At 36.2% G+C, this 11,367-nt stretch overlaps 1 pseudogene; it reads right to left on the bottom strand.

Moving 5' to 3' along the window:
- Positions 1 to 222: 222 nt before the first annotated feature.
- LOC121482576 lies at positions 223 to 2,222 on the bottom strand (annotated as a pseudogene).
- Between the last annotated feature and the right edge of the window lie 9,145 nt (positions 2,223 to 11,367).

The raw sequence follows: 11,367 nt of genomic DNA, 5'->3' as shown, positions 1-11,367 counted from the left end.
TTTTTTCACTTTGCTGTTCCAAAGTTTATATTTGATACCAAAACTTGACAGCACACAAGGGGAAAGAACGGCAACAGACAAGGAAGAGCAAGTAAATTTGTCCTGCATGCCACTTTTAGTCAAGAGGATGTGGCTTTCTAGATAGCTGTGTTTAGAAGAAATTTGAGGCTTCAGCCTCACTCAGGGGAAAGACTATTGCAGCTGAATAGCAACATCAACATCTCACTCAACCCAGAATAAACCAGTAACACCAAAGTTGGAAGCAGAGTTGGCATTGACTGTAACACCAGGGCCAATAATGGGGCCAGTGAAGGTCTGACGAAATCAGGGTAGGCATTCTGGTGGTATCTGGCCCAGAAGGTAAATGGGATTCTAGACCAGGTTTCGCCAAAATCTCCTTCCTGATGCCAGATCAGCAGCTCAAACTCAATGTCATCTCAGCTACAGGGCCCAGCTACAGCTTCATCTCTAATAAATACCCTTTGCAAGTTCTCCCTTCAGCCTGGTCCTTAGCCTCAGCTGCAGCAGCATCCAGAAAACCCAAGGCCTCATCTGCAGTCTCCATGAACTGTGCAGTCCAGTCACAAGGATCTCTCTTCGGAATCTCTATCTCAGCATTTTCATCTGCTGGTTTCATGGTAGGAACAGAGGTCCCAGAGGAACTCAAACTCAGGAGGGCTGCTGTTGGGCACTCATCTGTAATACAGGTACTTTTGCTTTATAAACTTATAAGTGAGAAGCTTCCTTAGATCTCCAAGGAGATCAGTCTCATTCCAGAATGCAGTGCCATCTTGCATAATGCCTCCCAGAGAACAACTTCACTGGCATGGTTGCCAATCCTGAAGATGATGCCTCATATCACTAAGATAGTGTTATTGGGCTTAGGTGTGTCTTCAATTGTCTCTAGTATGTCAGTCAGGGACTCAGGGGTACTGATGAAAATATATAGGTGCTCTTCTTTGTCAATCTCCTTCAATTGAATCCCAAATTTCTTCTCCTGTATAAACATCAGTGTATTCATGGATGATATTCCTCAGCATTTCTGAGCATTTGATGGGCACCTTAGTGTAATCTTTAAGCATCAGGTATTCAGCCAACAGGGCTGTTATTTCCTGAAGAAGGGCTGTATCTTTAAGCATCAGGTATTCAGCCAACTTAGCTGTTATTTCCTGAAGAAGGGCTGTACCTGAGGAACCCAGGTTCTGTGAGGCACACAAGATGGGAGAAGGTCACATGTTCTACCAGTTAGGTGGGTGTGACCAGTCGGTGGGAAGTGACCAATTAGGCAGCAGAAGCCAGGCTGGTGGTAGGGGTAGGAAGGCTTTGCCAATCTGGAGGACCATGGCAGCCTCATGGATTCTGCCATCCAGGTGGATTCTGCTAAGCCAGTGCATTCAGCCAGACAACCATACCAGGCCAGACAATGGGTTTCCATCAGGCAGCTGAGTTTTGCCAGCCTGGTTGGGTCTGCCTAGCTGGGAAGCTCCGATGTGCTGGTAGGATCTACCTGATGGGTTCTGCCAGGCCAATGGGGTCTGCTAGAGCAGTTTGGGGGTGCACCATATGGGTTCTGAGTAGTAACTGGAACTGATGCAGACCCTCAAGTCCCTGGAGCCAGTGGAGCCCTCCTCTGATTCCCACTGCTGCTCTCATTCACATTCAAGTTATTTATCTTACAGGTCCTCTCATCCCAAATTATGGCCCTGGACTCCAGAGTCTGATCGTGGGAAGCAACTGCTATCTGTGCAGCTGCACCATCAGATTCAGAGACACTTAGGTGGATTGTGCCTCAGTCTTGGAAGTGGCCATCTTGGCTTGTTCAATATTCTGGATCTGGATATCAGCTTTTAGGGCCTTAGTGGTTTCAGAAAAATCCTAAGCACCATTTGGGCCCTTTGGGGTGGCATTCTGGGATTTATAGGCTGCCTTAGGTGCCACATTGGGTATCTCTTTGGCATTGAAAGCCTAAGAGAAATCAAAGGTATGATTTGGGCCTTTTGTGGTGGTGTTCTGAGCCTTAAAATTTGTTTTGGACCTAGTGGCAGCTGTTAAAGCCTGAACATCAGCCATCTCATTGGCTTTTGGGGACTGTGAACTCTGGGGACTAGCATTTGGCCCAGCTGCTGTGCCTCCAAGATCTGGATGACCTCCAACGAAGTGCCATCTTCTGCCTCAGCCTAGAAGTGTAAGAGGCCCACACCACAGTCCATTTTCTAAGCCATGGCTTCTGTCCCTCTGTCAAGAACAGAGCCTCGCCTCAGATTCCAACCCCAATCCCCTCATTGCCTCCCCTCTTTACCACTCAGAAGATCAGGATTGCTTTGCTTGGCTCTCTCTAGCTGTACCCTTTCTTTGTTCAGGAGAAAATGACAGTATAGCAGCCCAGAATAAACATAATTCATAAGGGCCCTAGGATTTTTGGAATGAGCATTGGCATCAACTTAAAGTCACCAGCTGCATTAGCCCTTAATAAGAGAGTCAGCCTGTCCTTTGAAGCTTTAAATCAAGGCATTGACTTCTCCTTTCTACCTTTGAGAGTCCTAGATGGTATCTCCTTCCAATAGAAGGCTGTTTGGAAAATCTTTTTTAATGTAATCACCTTCATTAATTATCTGAGCTAGATCTTCTGGATAACTTGATGCAGCACTTACTGCTTCACCTTGCACTTTTATATTAAGGAGACAGCTTCTTCCTTAAACCTCATGAACCAACCTCTGCTAGCTTTCTTTTACAGCTTACTCACATTTTTTAGGCTTCATAGAATTGAAAAGAATCAGGGCCTTACTCTGGATTAGGCTTTGGCTTAAGGGAATGTCACAGCTAGCTTGATCTTCTATTCAGGCCACTAAAACTTTCTCTGTATCAACAATAAATATATCATTGGTATGGAAAGAGCTTTTTTTTTAATTTCCATCAAGAACTTTTCCTTTGCATTTACAACTTGACTAACTGTTTGACACAAGAGGACTAGCTTTTAGCTTTTCTTGGTTCTCAATGTGTCTTCCTCACTGAGCTTAATCATTTTAAGCTTTTGATTTAAAATGAGAAACATGTGACTCTTCCTATCACTTGAACACCTAGAGGCCATTATAGGGTTATTAATTGACCTAATCTCAATATTGTTTCTCAGGGAATTGGAAGAACTGAGAAGAGGGAGTGTGATAGGGGAACAGTCAGTTAGTGGAGCAGTCAGAATATACACATATTTATTGATTAAATTCATCATCTTATATGGGTGTGATTTGTGGCACCCCAAAGCAATTACAATAGCAACATCAATAATCATTAATCACCATTATAATATCATATCATATCATATCATATCATATATCATATCATATCGTATCATATCGTATCATATCATCATATCATATCATAATAATGAAGAGGTTTGAAATATTGTGAGAATTACCAAAATGTGGGATGCCTGGGTGGCTCAGCGGTTAAGCATCTGCCTTCAGCTCAGGATATATCCCAGAGTTCCGGGATCGAGTCCCGCATTGGGCTCCTGCATGGAGCCTACTTCTCCTCCCTCTGCCTATGTCTCTGCCTCTCTCAGTGCTCTCATGAATAAATAAATAAAATTGTAAAAAAAAATTACCAAAATGTGACACAGACATGAGGTTAGCAGATGTTGGAAAAAAATGGCACTGATAGACTTGTTCAAAGTAGGGTCACCACAAATGTTAATTTGTAAAAAATGCAATACCTTCAAAATATGATTAAACAAAGTGCAATAAAACAAGATATGCCTATAATTCAAAAGTGGGACCTTGTTTTGTTTAAGAGATGTCCCTTTGAAATCTTGTACTGATAGTATGTATTGGTTGGTTATCTTTTAATTCCTTTGCAAAATTTTTTCTGGTTGACAAATTTGCTTATTATTATTTTTAGGTAATACTTAGACTGTTCAGGAAGATTACTTAATTCACTGGTTGCTGTGCAATGTGATGTCAAGTCCTGATGTGTTAAGTACTTGCTTTCCTTAAGGTTTTTCATAAGACATTTTGCACCTTCCACAACACTTATAAATCTATTTTGTAATTATAAAGTTAATCTAGAAAAGATCTTATGTGTATATGACGCAGTTACTAGTCAAACCAGTGGATGAATTTTTAATCAAACATGCTTCTTCAGAAAAGAACTATATTTTCTATCACATTTATTTTGTTTTAAAAAACTTGTGGATGGACAATTCAAGCATGTAAAAGTCACTGGGGTCAACCTGCTATTTCTCAACTAATCAAAAATGTCTCCTGTGTTTCCACTTATTATAAATTATTGTGATAAGAAAAGGGCAAGCACCGAAATTAGTTACTCTGATAAAAGAAATCAAATCTCACTAGAACTGAATGAAAAAAGCATCATAGTACATTTTTTCCTGAAATTCATTAACCTCACTCATATGAAACTTAACACAGAATTTTGATCTAAATACACATTTCTTTTATTAGTAATTACTGTACTACATATTGTATTAAATGCACTCTATACACATGGAGGAGTTAGTCCAGAAGTTAAGTAGCTATCCTGTCTCATAATATAATTTATCTCTCTGGAAAATAAATAGGTCTTTGATGACAGTAATCTGAGATTCAAGAAGATAGTTGTTGAAAATAATGGATAAAGATTTAGGGTCTCATTCATAAAGAGAATGTGTTTCATATCAAAGATGGTTGAAAGGAAATTACCAGGCCTCACATGATAAACATTTAACTCACTTTTTCCTCCTATCCTCAATTAAATATTAAATCAATAGTTCTCCATATTAAATCATAGTTTAATCTCCATATTAAATCATAGTTTAATCTCCATATTAAATCAATAGTTCTCCATTACTATAAGAAAAAAATGCTTGTTGATTGATGAGAAAATATATTCCCTATAGGAGTCCATTAGCTTCTTTCCATAGTAACTTAAACAATTTTTTTTTTTGCTTCAGATTTTAGGGCAGAATTCTCAATACTCTAGTGTTAATGCCTGTAGCATAACTGTTCTGAAATTATTTTTATTTATCCTTTGCCATGTTACATTGAACATCTTATGGGAAAATACATCTGTGGAATACCACAGCAGTCATTCAGTATTTGCTGGTAATCTATACTAGCATTTTAAGAAAACTGCATTCAGAAGTAGTGTTATAGGGACCTGTAAGGGAAAACTTTTGTCCAAAAAAGAAGAGAAAGTAATGACAACAACAACCACAAAAACAATATAAAAAGGAAAACTCTTTCACACATTAGTTTAATTTTGCATGATGCTGAAATAAGTTGAAAAAATAAGAACTTCAGCCAATCAATTGTTTGCTCATTCTACATGATTATAAATAACCAAGTAAACAACTTCCCAAACAAGGATTTAACTTGCCTTCTTGAATTCTGAAACAGATATATTTTGCTGCAAGTGAATATACAGAGAAGCAGTAAGAAATCATACTTAAAGATTATTTTGGGGTAACATTAGATCAATATTATTCTGCAACCATAAAAACTTAATCTTACATGCTTTATGTATACTTACTTTGTAATTTAGTGCTTTTGGCACTTTTCCCACTTCCACTTATTCCAGATATATGACTTCCCATGTGGATAATAGAAGTCCCCTGAAAATAATTGGTCAAAATATTTCCTAATAGATACTAGAAACAAAATTTTAAAATAAAAAAAATAGCAATAGGGGATCCCTGGGTGGCGCAGCGGTTTAGCGCCTGCCTTTGGCCCAGGGCGCGATCCTGGAGACCCGGGATCGAATCCCACGTCAGGCTCTTGGTGCATAGAGCCTGCTTCTCCCTCTGCCTATGTCTCTGCCTCTCTCTCTCTCTGTGACTATCATAAATAAATTAAAAAAATTTTTTAAAAAATAGCAATATTTGCTGCTTTTGATAAGCACTGTTATTTCATTGGTGGGACGACTAAAATTTCTTTAGCTTTCCTTTTCTGGACATTCTCTGGACCCTCCAAATACATACAACACCACCTCCCTATACATATACACATGCACACATACAAACATATACAATCTTAATCACATAGTGTAACTGCATCAGAAGTGCCATATCTCATCTACAGAAATAGTTATAATTGTTCTAAACAGCATATAGTCACTAACCCCTGCTATACCCCTTTAGGCAGTGTAACTGTTTCCATACTAAAAACAAATGCAGGATTTATTATGTGACAAGAATACCATAGAGAACAATAAATTTCTTAAGAGACTGAAGGGGAAAACACTACAAAAAGCCAGGTGACAGGATGACTGGCTTTATTTGCATATGTTTACAGAAGTGACTAATCAGGACCCACTTAGCTCCAAGTGGCAAGAATCAACTCAAATTAAGTTAAATTAAAACCAAGAATATAATTAGCTCATATAGCTTAAAAGGATGCTGGAGAAACTAAAAATGGTTAGAGGAACCACAGAAATCAGGACTTCAGGGTCTAGAAATAGAGACAAAAATACTAATATAGTGTATACATATGTACATTATTGTTTATATGTATGATGTATACCAATGTTCTGTGTGTGTGTGTGTGTGTATATATATATATACATTTATATCTTGAAATACCTAACATAATCCAATACAAATACACTGTGATGTTTCTGTACATCTGCTTAGACTATATAAAGTATTGAGTGGTGATTTTAGAGTGCATTCAGGCTAAATTTGTGAGACAAAGCAAAAAAGGACTGAGATAATAGAGATTTCTCATTGAGCCAGAAAAACAATAATATGACCCAGAAAGTATTAAGTAGATTAAAAAACTTAAAAGAATATCTAGCACTTAGTGAGTGTTCAGTAAATATTAGTTGATGAACTGTACTTTTGTCAACTTATCTCATTTATTTCTTACAATATCCAAAAAATAGAAAGTTTTATTTTACAGCTGAGGAAATTGGAGTGCCATGCAAATTTTGTGTGGTCACACAGCTTATAAATAAATGATTCATCTGGGGTTGGTACTCAGGAAGGTTTTCTCTCAAACCTATTGTGTTATACTATTTGTCAAAACAGTATCTTACAGTAAAATTCTAACTTATGCCATTATTTGTAAGGTAAATTTGCTTATATAAATAGATTTAGAATAATAGCATGAATATCTAAACATAAAAATATTTTTATCTTCAGTATTGATATTTATTTCAAGTTTAATGACACACAAAAATAAACTAAGAATATATATATAACTATTTCAAACTGAAGAAATACATTTTACACTATGACCAGTAAGCACATATGTTTTCTATTTATACAATTGAAGCCAAAATTTTATAAAGCAATATTTACCTTATCACATGTGATGTACTTTGGTATATTATATTCTATTACTTACCCATAATAATGGCAATGACCTATTAAATTGATTTCTTAACTCATTAAAGGGTTGTGATCCATGCTTTGAGAAACATTCATTTAGATGATGATGGTTGAAACAGTCATGCCTACTACCTCTTTTTAACTCTTAAGTATAAAAGGATTCTGCAATTATGAACTTCAATTGAAAGTAAGAAAAGAAACCTAAAGCTTCCACTCTAGAAGGTTGTATTCAGGATTCACTCTTCTTGACAAAGGAGGCAGGCAGTGGTAGCATCTCACAAACATTGTTTCCTCTAGCAATTTTTCTCCTCATTCACCCTTCCTTAACTATTTATGACCCCAGATCTTTTTTTTCTACTTGTTTGGAAGGTAAAAAGTCTTTTACTACTTACACTTCTCATTAATACCAATTTTAACCAACTTACCATATTCTATCAAGTGGAAGTGGAAGTTACAAAATAGGAGAGGAAGGCAGTGCTACAACAAAATCTGACAAAAATATGTCACAAAAACATGGCAGTAAATACATTGACTCCTATACACAATCTTAGGCCACTGGTGTCAGTGGTAGACTGTAATTATTAAATGGTAGCTACTGTGGTGGACGAATTATAAACCTAAGTTAGTATGGGTCAACCTGGTTTGTCTTTGTTTTTCTTAATATTTTGATGGACTTGCTATAAATTTTCTTTTTTAAAATTTCCATGAAGACAGAACAAAAATTGGTTGATATTAAAAGCTTTGATTACACCTTACAGATAGTTTGTGTTGAAAAAAATGGTGGCTAGTTCAATATAACACATTTTTCCTACTATTTAAAGCTACTTTTTATATTTTGGGTTTTTGTTGTTGTTGTTGTTAAATATAAACCACAACCATTGCTGGAAGATAAACTGGAGATACTTGGATATACTGCTGGTTGGTGATTTATCCTATAAAGATACTTTTCTTGTTCTCCTTCCCAATCCATATCTTCCCTACATTGCTCTTAAATGTGTAAAATATAATATGACTAATGATAAATTATTGATATTTGGTTAATTTTATAAATTCTATTGTTTTTCTTCCAAATCATTATTTTATTCTATTTTTAAAATTGGATAACATGTTTAAAAACATAAAAATAGGGATCCCTGGGTGGCTCAGCAGTTTAGTGCCTGCCTTCGGCCCAGGGCATGATCCTGGAGTCCTGGGATCGAGTCCCACATCAGGCTCCCTGCATGAAGCTTGCTGCTCCCTCTGTCTGTGTGTGTCTCTCTCTCTTTCTCTCTCTGTCTCTCATGAATAAATAAATAAAAACTTAAAAAAATAAATAAAATAAATACATAAAAATAATAAATTATTTTAAAGAATAAGATTCTGAACATGTGTTTTCTGAAAAACGATATGGAGTAATAAAGCTATATTATATAGGATTTTAGCATGTAACAATATTTAATAAATAGCTGATACAGACCATGACAGCTATGCAGTTAAACCTATAAATACAAATGAGAGAACACCAACGGCTTTCTGGAAAGCAATGATTTTATTGCACTGAAAGCCATATATCTTTATACATGTGAATAATTACCTTTAATGATTTAAAAAAGTGAACCTTCATTTCATAAACAGTAAACTTTCCCAAGTACAATATAAAAATATTATCAGTCTTAGTCCTTCCCTAAAATTATTTTGATAAGAATAAAAAACAAATTGAGGTTTAACTGTAAGAATCTTCTTAAATCTTTATTTGGCCCTTGAACTTTTATCTCTTATACCACATCCTTTTCTGTAGCAAAGTACATACATAAGGAAAAAAGAGATTCATTAGCCTCTTAGTCACACAAATCTGACAGAAGTCCCCAAAGAATCCTACATAAAACAAGAAAAGAGTTATATAAATCATTTATGTAAAGAAATGTCCTATTTCCTATTCTAGGAAGCCTCGCACTGTTGACTGAGGCGCCAGATAAAGAAAAGAGGTATTAAAAAAAATCCCTTCCCACATAGCAATATCTATTGCTCCTAATTTAGAGAAAATTACTAACTCATTTCATGAAGATAATCTAGTGTTATTTGTTAGGAAATAAGGACTCATTATTTTTACTCATGAGATATGACAACTTCTGATGTTGGCAGCTGCCAGATTATGTCAGCACCTGCCAATAGCAGTTAGTAAATTAGAGAAATATTGACAAATTTTTAAACATCTGTGATTGCTATCACTTGTCTTAAGTTATGTCCTCAAAGCTTTCTTAAACTCCATGGCAAAACAATGTAAAATGTATTTTCTGGCTTGATTGTTATTCTAATTTCCTAAATATGACTGTTTATACATCCTTAGAGGTTCTTTTTCTTAGCTCCTGGGGGCAGATTTTACTTTATTTTTGGATAATTTTTGACTTACAAAATTATGGCAAATATAGTATTGAGAATTTCTGTATATCACACACGCAGAATCCCCTATTACTAATATCTCAGAATAGTACATTTGTTACACTTAATGAATCAATATCTAATATTTTAATCAATCAATATCCAACCTTTATTCGGATTCCCTTAATTTTCATCATTGTCTTTTTCTATTTGAAGAGCCCATCCAGGATGCCACATTACATTTAATTTTCATGACTCTTTAGGCTTCTCTTGTCTGGGACAGTGTCCCCCAATTTTTTTCTAACCTGACAGTTTTAAGGACTACTGGTGAGATATTTTGTAAAATGTCCACCAATTAGAATTTGTTTCATTTATTATTATTATTAGACTGGATTTATCTGTTTTGGGAGAGAATACCACAGAGGTAAAGTGCCACGATCATCATATCATACCAAGGAGTCAGTCTTTCTTTCTCTTCTTTCTTTTTCTTCTTTCTTTCTTCCTTTCTTTCTTTCTTTCTTTCTTTCTTTCTTTCTTTCTTTCTTTCTTTCTTTCTTTCTTTTTTTCTTTCTTTCTTTCTTTCTTTCTTTCTTTCTTTTTCTTTCTTTCTTTCTTTCTTTCATTCTTCTTTCTTTCTTCTTTCTTTCTTCCTTCCTTCCTTCCTTCCTTCCTTCCTTCCTTCCTTCCTTCCTCAGTTTTAGGTATTCCAAGATACTCCATGATCATTTATATATCTCCTGCCTCAGTCCTATAATCAGCCATTTCTCCAAGAAGCCATGTTCCTTTTATTGGGAAATGATCTTAGAAACCAAGACAATGTGGTACTGGCACAAAAACAGACACATAGATCAATGGGACAGAATAGAGAACCCATAAAAGGGTCCTCAACACTATGGTCAACCAATATTTGACAAAGGAGGAAAGACTATCCATTGGAAGAAAGACAGTCTCTTCAATAAATGGCGCTGGGAAAATTGGAAATCCACATGCAGAAAAATGAAACTAGACCACTCTCTTTCACCATACACAAAGATAAACTCAAAATGGATGAAAGATCTCAATGTGAGACAAGATTCCATCAAAATCCTAGAGGAGAACACAGGCAACACCCTTTTTGAACTCAGCCACAGTAACTTCTTGCAAGATACATCGACAAAGGCAAAAGAAACAAAAGCAAAAATGAACTATTGGGACTTCATCGAGATAAGAAGCTTTTGCACAGCAAAGGATACAGTCAACAAAACTAAAAGGCAACCTACAGAATGGGAGAAGGTATTTGCAAATGACATATCAGATAAAGGGCTAGTTTCCAAGATCTATAAAGAACTTATTAAACTCAACACCAAAGAAACAATCCATACATGAAATGGGCAAAAGACATGAAGGAAATCTCACAGAGGAAGACATAGACATGGCCAACATGCACATGAGAAAATGCTCTGCATCACTTGCCATCAGGGAAATAGAAATCAAAACCACAATGAGATACCACCTCTCACCAGTGAGAATGGGAAAAATTAACAAGGCAGGAAACCACAAATGTTGGAGAGGATGCGGAGAAAAGGGAACCCTCTTACACTGTTGGTGGGAATGTGAACTGGTGCAGCCACTCTGGAAAACTGTGTGGAGGTTCCTCAAAGAGTTAAAAATAGACCTGCCCTACAACCCAGCAATTGCACTATTGGGGATTT

Source organism: Vulpes lagopus, chromosome X (genome assembly GCF_018345385.1).
Source record: "Vulpes lagopus strain Blue_001 chromosome X, ASM1834538v1, whole genome shotgun sequence".
Classification (NCBI taxonomy): Eukaryota; Metazoa; Chordata; class Mammalia; order Carnivora; family Canidae; genus Vulpes; species Vulpes lagopus.
The sequence above is the reverse complement of the archived record's forward strand: the minus strand, read 5'-3'. Positions and strand labels throughout refer to the sequence as shown.